We start from the raw sequence: 11,409 nt of genomic DNA on the forward strand, positions 1-11,409 counted from the left end.
ATTGAGGTGTATGTAGTCTTAAATAAATCTTGGTTTATGTGTGAAGTTATTGGAAATTGGCATAAGGTAAATGAATACAGCCTCTGGATTAATGCAGTTTACACACACACACACACACACACAATTCTAGCTCTTATTTTCTTATCTGTGGATCGTGTATGGTAATGTGTGTGTGTGTGTGTGTGTGTGTGTGTGTGTGTGCCAGTAGGGAGGTACACGTGTGCAAGTGTGTGCACATGGAGGCCAGAGGTCAACATTAGGTGACTTCATCAGCTGCTCTCTACCTTAATTTTTGAGACTGGGTCTCTCTCTGATCCAAGAGTTCATAGATTCAGCTAGACTGGCCTGCAAGCAGCCTCGAGGATCCTCCTGTCTCAGAATCACCAGTGCAGAGATTATAGGCATGAAGTTTTGCTACAGCTAGCTTCTTATGTGGGTACTAGGACCTGAACTCAGGCCCTTGTGCTGCACAGAAAGTAGGCTACTGAGTTACCTCCCTGGACCCTTTCATTTATTTTTGTTTTGGTGGTATGGGGAATAAAAGCCAGAACCTCAAGCATGCAAAAGTCTAGTTTGGGGAAGGTTTTTAGCTGTTCATTTGATAACTTTGAGGAAGGGTCTCATGTAGCCCAGGCTGGCCTCAAACCGATGTCCTGAACTCCTAATGCACCAGTTTCCACCTCCCCAGTGCTGGGATTATAGCATTTGCCGTCATGCCCAGTTTGTGTAGTGATGGAGATTGAACTGGGACCTAAGGTACACCAAGCAAGCACTTTGCCAACTATAGCCCTAGCCCTGGGGAAATTTTTTGAGCATTTTGAATATTATTTCTGGCATCAATGTCACATTAGCACTGATAACACCCTTTATATGGCTTCAAAATCCCATCCTCCTTTGTTTAAACCACATACCATAATTTATCCCCATTTATAAATGTTTTGACCTAAGTCAAGAACTTAGGTGGACAGTAGGGAACTTCAGGTGGACAGTAGGGAATAGTGCTTTTTTTTTTTTTTAATTCTCTGAGATGAAAAGCCCAGTGGCTCTCCACATTTTCTGTTAAGGCGGCCCTTAAGATTTTAGTTTCCTTGTGTTTATAGTAAGCACTAAATATTTTTTTTATTATTTATTGGACTTATCTAACCTTGAGAGCTATAAAAAGTAATCATTACCTAGATGTTATTAAATATTGACTGGTGTCCTTAAGAACTATAGAATTACTGACCTGTAATGGATAAGCACTGTGAGAAAGTAACTCCAAATTTTGCTTATAGGATTTCAGAAAATCCTGAGCAAAGAATTTTAAGAACTGGTAATGATCAAATGTACCCAGTCCAGCACCAGAAAACCAAACAAAACCAAAGTACCTAGCCTAGCACCAGAAAACCAAACCAAACCAAACCAAACCAAACAAGGTAATGATCAAATGTACCAAGTCTAGCACCAGAAAACCAAACGAAACCAAAACAAACAAATAAAAAACATCAGGAGGTATTACAAGTTTCCATGTTTTCAGTTTGCTGCTGTTGTTTTCTTTCTTTTTGGCACTGGGAATTGAACCAAGAGCCTCATGCATGTGAGACAGGCCCTCTACCACAGAGCAACAGCCCTAGCACTCACATTACTATGACTACGGTTAGAAGTCCTGCGGGAAATAGATCTGGCCACTTGTGTCACGGTCAATCTTTTAAAGAACGCTAGAACCTTGTGGTTTATGTCTGTCCTAGTTAGGGTTTCCATTGGTGTAAAGAGACACCATGACCAAGGCAACTCTTATAAAGGACAACATTTAATTGGGGCTGGCTTGCAGGTTTTGAGATTCAATCCATTATCATCAAGGCAGGAAGCATGCCAGCATCTAAGCAGACATGGTGCTGGAGGAGCTGAGAGTTCTACATCTTCATCCAAAGGAAGACTGGTTTCCAGTTCCAGGCAGCTAGGAGAAAGGTCTCAAAACCTACCCCTCGGTGACACACTTCCTCCAACAAGGTCACACCTCCTAATAGTGCCACTTCCTGAGCCAAGCATAGTCCGTTATTAAATGGAACAACCTCTAAAGGACACACTTTGGGAAATGCATGTCTAGCACATTACCGCAACCAGGGAAAAAGCTTAAGATGTGGAAGGTCTAAGAGGATTTGCATCCACTCCTAACTTCAATGTGAAGATCCTCTGGTTTGTTCACAGCCCCTCCTGCCCATCCATCCAACTCCCTGACTAATCATTCACGGGGTCTTAGCATCCTGATAGTTCTAAGGAAGAATCCCTTTTCTTTAAGGGTGTGGCTCCAGGTGGTTGATCATATTCCAATGGACTGCACATACTCATGAATCTACAAGCATCACACATTGGAATAAGTGGCTTATAAGAGGGTAAGAAGGAGGACACACAAGAGAGAGAGAGAGAGAGAGAGAGAGAGAGAGAGAGAGAGAGAGAGAGAATGAGATTGATTTTGATTATTTCTGGTTGTCAACTTGATTACATCTGGAACATCTGGAATGAACTACAATCCAGAAATAGAGGGTGAACCTGTGGTCCAGATCTTGAGGCATAGTGACTCTATGAAAAGTTTAGGCCCAGGCAAGGTAGTACAAGCCTTTAATTCTATGAGACAGAGGCAAGTAGATCTCTGAGTTCATGGTCAACCCAGACACTGCAAGTTCCAAATCTCTAGAGAACCCCAAGGAATACAAAGGCAGAGGCCAGTGGATCTCTGTGAATTCCAGGCCAACTAGAATTACAAAGGGAGTTCCCAAACAGTCAGGGATATAAAGTGAGAGCCTGTTTCAGAAACAAAACAAAAACAAACAACAACCCCAGGCAGTGGTCTTATATGCCTTTCATCCCAGGAGATAGAGGCAAGCAGATCCATGAGTTCAAGGCCAGCCTGGGTCAGAGCAAGTGGTGGTACACACCTTTAAATCTGGGCCTTACCTTCTGTTGGAGGTTTACCTAAGGACAATGGAAGAAGGAACACTCTTTCTTCTTCACCTGCATGCCCTTACTTGCTAGCACATCTGTTGGGACCTACTTCTTTAGGATCCCAGCTTATACAGCAGGCCAGCTGAAACACCTAGCCTCTCGGGACTGAGCAACTACTAGATACTTCAACTTCCCATTGACAGCTGCCATTGTTGGGCTGGTTAGACTATTGACTGCAAGTCATTCCAATAATTTCCTTTAATATATAGAGGCATTTCATAAGTTCTGTGACTCTAGAGAACCCTGACTAATACAGGGATGTTATCTAGTAAGAGTTGGGGGGAGAAGTGTGAGTGAATGTAATCAAAATAAATGTTATCATATGTATTAGACTCTCAAAAAAGAAAATATTATATTAATCAACAACAAGAATTAAAACTTTAAGGCTTTCCCTGTCCTCCCATTTAGGACCCCAGAGCTGCCTGTGGTATGATGCTATAGTGCTCTAATAAAGCTCTCACCTGAAGGGCAATTCTATGTCACCTTCCCTTTTACTGAACCTGTAACATCTTTTATTTATAAATACTTGCTGCCAGTGCCTGGAATCGGAGCTGGTTTTGTTTCCCATCAATGCCCCATCATGGCTGCCTGTGGCCTGACGACTTTACTAATTAGTAATTCTAATGAAATTCTAAAAGGGAACACTATTCCCCAAGGCTTAAAGTAAAAAGAAACTCTCAAAATATCCTGTTACCTTGTTGGAGAATATTGGGGTCTTAGGGGGAAACGAGGGAGAATCCCAGATGGGCTGTAGTGGTTCCTTTAGACTGTGTATGTAGCAGGTCACAAATTATCCTGGTGTGTTTACATGTGCATGGGATACCAGTATCTGCTAGTGAAAATATTTACTGCAAATGGCGAAGGGAAAAAGGAGTATTTTATGCATTTTTTTATTGTGTAAATTCTTCGCCTGCTATGTCTTGTTTGTGTAGTCATTGCATCTGAAGGTCTCTTAACCATTAAAGATTCCTACAAGAAATACTGCTTTAAAGAAAACGTGGTAGCTGGGTGGTGATGGTGTATGCCTTTAACACTAGCTCTTAGAGAGGCAGAGGCAGGTGGATCTCTGAGTTCAAGGCTAACCTGGTGTACAAGAATGAGTTCAAAGATGCCGGGGTTACATAGAGATATTCTGTCTTGAGCCCCCCAAATAATAAAAATATCAATATATATTACACATATATACTATAGTTGCACAGACACGCATATATTATATATGCACTATAAAATAAAATACAAAAACTTTAAAACTAATTAAATAAACTAGTATAACAGCTTAGAGAGTAAAGGCACCCAATGCTGAGCCTGAAAACCCTAGTTTGATCTACAGAACCCATTCTATAGAAGGAGAGAATCATGTCAGTCTAGCGAGTTGTCCTTTAACATCCATATGCATATCATAGAAAGCAGGCACAGCTTGATATTTTTAAATATATGTTTAAAAAGTCCTGCCAGGCATGGTGGCACAGTCTAGAAATTCCAGCATATGGACATAGAGGCAGGAGGATCAGAAGTTGAAGGTCAATTCTGGGCCAGCCTGGGATACATGTGCCCCTGCCTGCTTCCCCAAAGCCAACCCCAAATCCCTACAAGCAGCACTGCACTGAAAGGTGACTTATAGTCCACTAGGGGACAGGGAATGGCTATTTTATTCATGGTGTCTTTAAGATTAAAAAATTTCAACTGACTCATCTCATGGCATTCTCATACATATGTGCTGTGATACTTCTGATCTCCTCCCTGCCTCCTAAATTATGTTCCATTGTCTTTCTAGAACCCCCCCCCCCCCCCCCGCTTTCTGATCTCACTCATACACGTTAGTAAAATTAGGCTCTAGATTCCCCTTATGAGAAAAAACATGCAGCATTTGTTTTAAGCCTGGCTCGGTTAACTTTACACCCAGCTCTCCGAGTTCATCAATTTTCCTGAAAATACTGTTTCATTTTTCTATCTGGAATGAGCAAGTGTCTAATGTCTACTGAATAAAGGCACATTCTCAAGCTGTCAAAACCAAGTTAGAACTTTGGGGAGTGTATTAAAAACAGTGTTTAGTTATAACCTCTATTTTTGTTCAGAAAATTGATTCTCCTAATAGCTAAAATTTTAAAGATATAAGCTGAGTCAACTGGTCATGTTCTATAAGTTTATAAAGAAGTGCCTCTAGCAATGGAGAGAAGACTTTTGTTTTTTTATGTCAAAGGACTGCAGGCCCCTACACAGTACCCTTGTGCTTAGGTTTATAACTCATATTTGAACATGAAAGGCTAACAAAGTACACATAATTTCCTTCAAACCTGGTGTAAGGTGCTATCAGTGTACTCACTTGGATTGCTATGGAAAAGAAGAAGAGCATCCATTAGCCACATGTGACACAGAAAAATTCAGACTCATAGATGCTACCCAGTGCTGCTCTGGTTTGAATGTCCTCACCCAAACTCATGACATTTACTCTACATTGTTTAGATATGAAGAGGGTAGAAATAATATAGATTATTCATATATACTCCGCTGTGTTCTCTGGGGAGAAGGAGATCTTTGGGAGGTTGCTGGGGCCTTAATTCACTGGCATTGTAAATTCGGAAGCAAGCCTCAGGGTCTTGTATATAGTCCAGGCTCCCCTAAATTTTCTGTATAGAAGAGGATGACCTAGAACTCTGTACTTCCAAGTGCTGGGATTTAGGGGTGTACCACCATGCCCAACTGGGATTGTGGCTCTATATGAAAAGGAGAAACCTGAGACCTGAGCTAGGATACTGTTTCACCATATAATGCCCTGTGTCAAACTGGAACTCCACAAGGTCCCCACCAACAAGGAGGACTTTAATCTTTACCTGCCCTGCTTTAAACTACGACTAAGCACACTTTTATTTTCTGTACCCAGCCTTCGAGTATAAGGTTGCTCACTTTGTCAAAATGATGACAATATTTAAAATCATTTTTTAAATGTTTGTGCTTCATCCATGTATGTAACGAATTTTAGTTGTTTACTTCTTCCCCATTCCCCTCTCTCAGCTCTCCTCCTCCCCTGGGGGCCCATGTCCACAAGTTTCCCACCTGTTCTCTGTGTGACTGCATTTCCCACATTGAATGCCAGCATGAACCGCTAAGCTGTGTCTATTATAAGTCCTTACTGAACAAAGGCCACCTTGAGAAAACCTACCCTGAATGTAGCTTCTTTGATGACACTATATAGGTAACTGGTTACATGGAGAAAAGGCATGGCAACCGCTAGACTGTTACATTGTTAGTGATGGAAAGCCAAGTTAATTCCCTCGTATAAAAAAGGAAAAGGAAAAGCCAACTAACAAAACCAAAAGACACTGATTCATGCTAAGTACAAGCCCTTGGCCTCAGTTGTGGCTGGATTCCCAGGCAGCACCTTGGGCACAGGCCTTTCTGTCTCTTGGTGTCACTTCTCTCTTTGCTGGGACAAGCAGGCTTTTTTTTTTTTTTTTTTTTTCCTCCAGCAGGGGAGGACCCTAGAAGCATCAGGCACATATTTTCCACATTCCTAGGCAGCCAGTGAGCAAGGCTTCAGTCTCATTGGACCAATTCTGTAGCTAAAATGTGCTAGCCCAGAGAGAGGAGGGACAGAGTGTAAGACAGTTGGAAACCATGGGTTTCTACAACAGCTCCTGTGTGACCAACTTTTCAGATTTGAAAGCTCATAGTTTTGAAAAACGGATGTCAGGAATTCACAGAGCTATCAGCTCATATGACTACCTCAAAGTTTTATCATTGATCAGTGTATGAAAGGGGCAAGAAAAGGCTTGCCTTTCTAAATTGTGTATTTCAAAACCTGAGGTTGTAGCCTTCACAGGGGACCTCGTGACTTTTCGTCTAGCCACCTACACGGCTTAGTGTGTGCTTATTAGACAGAATCAATAACCAAGCAGTCCTTTGCACAGAAATGGTTACCTCTTGCTAGTTTCCCACAAGTACTGTGGGCTTCAGGAAGTACAGCTGTGGTATTATAAAGGGAAATAAATACATGGAACAGAAACAGAATGGCCAGGCTTTTGCTTTACACGAGATAAAGGTTTGCTGCCTTTACCACAGAGAAGTCTGCAGTCCGCCAGTCCAGAGAAGGCAGACAGCAGCCCAAGGTCACTGGGAACTGGGCCATTCCTATGGCACTGCCTTTGTTCATTCTTGTGAACTCATGGTCAAAAACAATGACTTGACAGTCTGGGGTGGTGGCGGCTCATGCCTGTAATTCTAACATTCCAGTGCCAGAGGCACTGGGATCACTGGGAGTTTGTGGGCTGCAGGCATTGTTTCAAAAAAGAGGGTAGGGGGAGACTTGAATTGACCCCAGACTTTTAACCCTAACCAGCAGGGAAAAGTAGGCTTCTGAAGGACACTTCCATTGTTAAGGCCTCACACAGTGCTTCAGTTACCAAAACTAAGTAGAAGGAAGGGAGGGAGTCACAGCCGTCAGTGATGAAAAGGAGACTAGAAGGAAGATAAAGGCGAGCACACATTTAGACACACACATGCACACACACACCAATCTCCACCATTTTCCATTTGAACTCCTGACCCTCCCAATTCTGCCTCTAGAGTACCTGAGTTACAGGTGCGTGGCACTGCACCATTTTCCTGTCGAGTAAGATGTGACAGAGACAGTTGGAAAGGAATGCATTTCACTTCATTATTCTGTCCCTGAGGCTATCAGGTTTAGAGACGCATGGCAGAAGGTAGGACTGGAAGGAGCAGAGATCTCTAGATTATGATATTGTGACTTTGTCTTTAGTGGCTGGAAAACTTGCCTCTCATGATAATGTGAAAGTTTTCTTTCCTTTTGCTCAGATGAGGTTTCACTAGGTAGCACTGGCTAGCCTGAAACTCAAGGTGATCCTCCTGCCCCTGCCTCAGAGTGCTGGGGTCACAGGTGTGTGCTGACATGACCAGATCCAATGCTGTGCGTTTTCCACCTTCTTCTCTTAGTTGACTTCAGATAACAGGAAACAGGCTGGGAGGAGGAAGAAGAATGTTACAGCCCAGCCCTCTGCCCTTTCTGCTGTTTCCTTCTGCAAACCTTCCCTTGCTGAGTGGTCAGTTTGTATTAGCAACAGCTGCCTGGTGGCTGTAACTGAATTATATTGTGTAGCTTTCATTCATTGAGTTTTAAATGAGACCACAATAAAAGGTCTCTCTGGACTGAGCCATGAAAATCATGCTGCATGTTAACGTGATTTTTGTTTTTATCCTTGAGCCATGACATTAAATCTCAGTACGAAGGCTATGTCTTTCTTATTTTCAAGAATCAAATTGAGTAAACAAAGAACTTTTTCATGTTGGGCATGGGGGGTACATGCCTGTAATCTCAGCACATGGAGAGTGGAGTCTGGAAGATACAGACTTCAAGGTGGTCCTCAGCTATATAGCAAGTTTGAGGTCAGCCTGGGCAACATGGGACCCTTCAGCAAACAAACAAAAAGCAGAAAAATGATAGTTGGGGTTTGTTGTTTTTGGGTTTTTGCTATAGAAAGCCCAGAGTTGCAGGGCAGAGTATAACAACTGTGGCCATGTGTCAAACAATCAGCAGATCTGAAGGTTCTACCACTGAGAGAATGCTAAAAGGTTTGATTTTGTGTTATTTTTAGAGACAGGGTATGTATTCCAGGGACAGCCTGAACTTACTATGTAGCCAAGAATGACCTTGGGCTCACAATCCTCTCCGACCTCCTAAACCCAGAGCTTTGGATAAGCAAGGCAGGGTACTCTCTCGGCTGAGCTATATCCCAGTCCTAGCTGGGATTCCTTAATTCTTAACTCCTTAGAAACTGTTGAAAAGGAAGGAAATCTCAGGGCATCCTCATAGAGTAGGAGACTTGAGGAAACTTGAGTAGATTTCAAACACTTCAGCAGTAATGACTTCAGAAAACTAGTATAAGGCTGTTAGTAAGCCTGTCTCCTCGGCTACTGTAGTAACCAGTAAAGATAATCTCACACTAAAATATTCTGATGCACACTTAACAGAATTCTCTGATCATCAGATTTACAAATAAGTAAATAAATGAAATGGTTTGCTTCATTCTGGTGAAAATGGAGATCTTGCCAGGAAAGTGGAATCTTTATAGCAGAGAATGCATATAAAAGAAATGCTATTTTAGAAAGGCCCCAAGCTCTCAATTTTTATGCATTACAAATCATAACAATTTCCAGTGACCTACTTTAATGGGTGCATGGAAGCTGGGGCACTTTCCCCTAGGCTTCTTGTGCCTTTTTTTTTTTTTTAATATATACCACTGTTTTGTAGTTCTTGCTCTTAAGATTTCACTGTGTCCTGAAAATACCTTCAAGGGCCAAAGGGAAGAAGAAAAAGTAACAGAAGAAATTGAAACATTAACTTCAAGGAAGGAAAAATGAGAAACAGTGAAGCCAGTCACTGGGAATACGAGAGGAAACTGGATTGGAGGAGTCTCTGCCAGGCTGGACTGGCAATAGCTTTCATTAGGCATAGGACAGACAGACAGAAAATGTCAGCAATTGATCAGAATAATGTCACATGGCCCAGACGTTTTAAGATGTAAACAAAAGTCTGACCTTACGGTTACTGTGGACTAAGTTTATTGAGTATGAGAGTTGCTAAGTGGGTAATGTTTAACGAAATCAATCTGCCATGACTAGCACGCCTACTAAGAGAGGTGGAGAGTTAGGCGAGAATCGAAGCTGGTTCATTTACCTAGAGCCATCAGAAGGGATCTGCAGGAGGTTTTAACTTTACTGTGGGGAGAAGTTGCTAGGATCCTCTCCAAACCTTTTAGGGTCCTTTCCCAGAGATTGAAAGTCCGTAGGGCGGGGTTTCTAACCATAGTATTAGTCTGCAGAGCGAGGGGATCCTTCTGCTCTGAACACACCGAGCAAGACTCGCTGTGCATGGAGGGTCTGGTAGCAATCCATGTCCTTGACTAACAGCAATTGGGACTTACCTCCCACTTGTTTTCAGACATTGCCAAAGGTCCCCAGGGACAAAGTAAGTCCCTTCCTTTGAAGAATACCTGTCCCCAGTAAAGCCTAGAGACTTGTTTGCCTACTAAGAAAGATCTCCCTTCTAACTCATGTTAAAACTTTAACTCTCAGTGCCTCCAAACGTGGCACCATTTGGGAACATAGTAGCTGCAAATTTAGCTAAAATAAGCCATACTGGGATACAGTGGCCCTTACACCAGTACGACTGATAACCTCTTAAAAAAATTGGATGACAGGCATGCAAATGGAGAAAATATCAAATACATATTAGAGTCCAGTGTTGGTAGTGTGTTCCTGTATGTATTTCTAGCACTTGAAAGGCTGAGACAGGAGGATAATAAGTTCATATTCAGACTGAGCTACATAACACACACACACACACACACACACACACACACACATGCATGCACAACGTATTGGAATTAAGCTGCTGAAGTCTAGTAGCTTAAGTGAAGCCACAGAAGCTGGCCTGCACTAGCTGCATGGCCTGGGGCAGATCCTTCCCTAGTCTTAGAGAAAGAACCTCTGACTAGTCCCTTTAACTTCCTATAGCTGGACACAGACATCTGTCCTTTAAAACAGTCTGTGATACAGTAGCCCTAGGAATTAAGTACATTGAGAATAAACAAATCATTGGCCAGAATTCAGTATGGGACAATATCTGAAGCATGATCCAAGAGAAACAACAAAGGTGATTATTGTCACCAATTCCTAACTTATCTGACATAAAACATACACCCAAATTAATTATGATCAGTCTTAGAAAGCCTGTGTATATAATGTGTTTGTGTGTTTACAGTGTTAGAGATGAAACCCAAGCACCCTGGTGCTTTAGGCAAGCACTCTACTGCTAAGCTATGTTCTCCGCCCTGCGAGCAACATTATGTCCTTTGTTACTGTTACAAAGAATGTAAATAATCATTTATGGCTCACTTTCAAGTGTCAGTGGCTATTATACATACTGAGATGCCTGAAAGACAGATCCAGTATGTAAAATTATGCCAGCATTCATAGAGCAGGAAATACTAAAGGCCAAAATGCCCTGACTCCGATCACACTGTCGCTTTAAGAGAAGTGTTCACTGTTCCAGATTACAAAGACGCTATTTAGTGTACAGCAAGTAGGACCATGTGTCCGGCAGGCCAGTCATGTGCCTGTCCCAAGTGGGCAGTTCATATTCTCTCACTGCCAGAAAGAGCTCAGGAATCCAGGGCCCTAATAGTGTCATTTGCAACACAAGTAATGTACTATCAAAGAGAAAAGCTGGACGGCAAATGCCAGTTTCTCTAAGACACATAATCATACTAGCTGACAGCTCAGTGTCTACTTCCTCCTTTTGTGAAACAACAACAGAAAAGAAACGTCTCCTGGCCACAAGATCTTATTTTTTTAAAAGTAATGAAGACCCCCCCCCCATTTCTATTACTTACCAGCTAACACATTAAAGAA

Source organism: Mus caroli, unplaced genomic scaffold (assembly GCF_978045245.1).
Source record: "Mus caroli unplaced genomic scaffold, Mus_caroli_1 scaffold_1, whole genome shotgun sequence".
Classification (NCBI taxonomy): domain Eukaryota; kingdom Metazoa; phylum Chordata; class Mammalia; order Rodentia; family Muridae; genus Mus; species Mus caroli.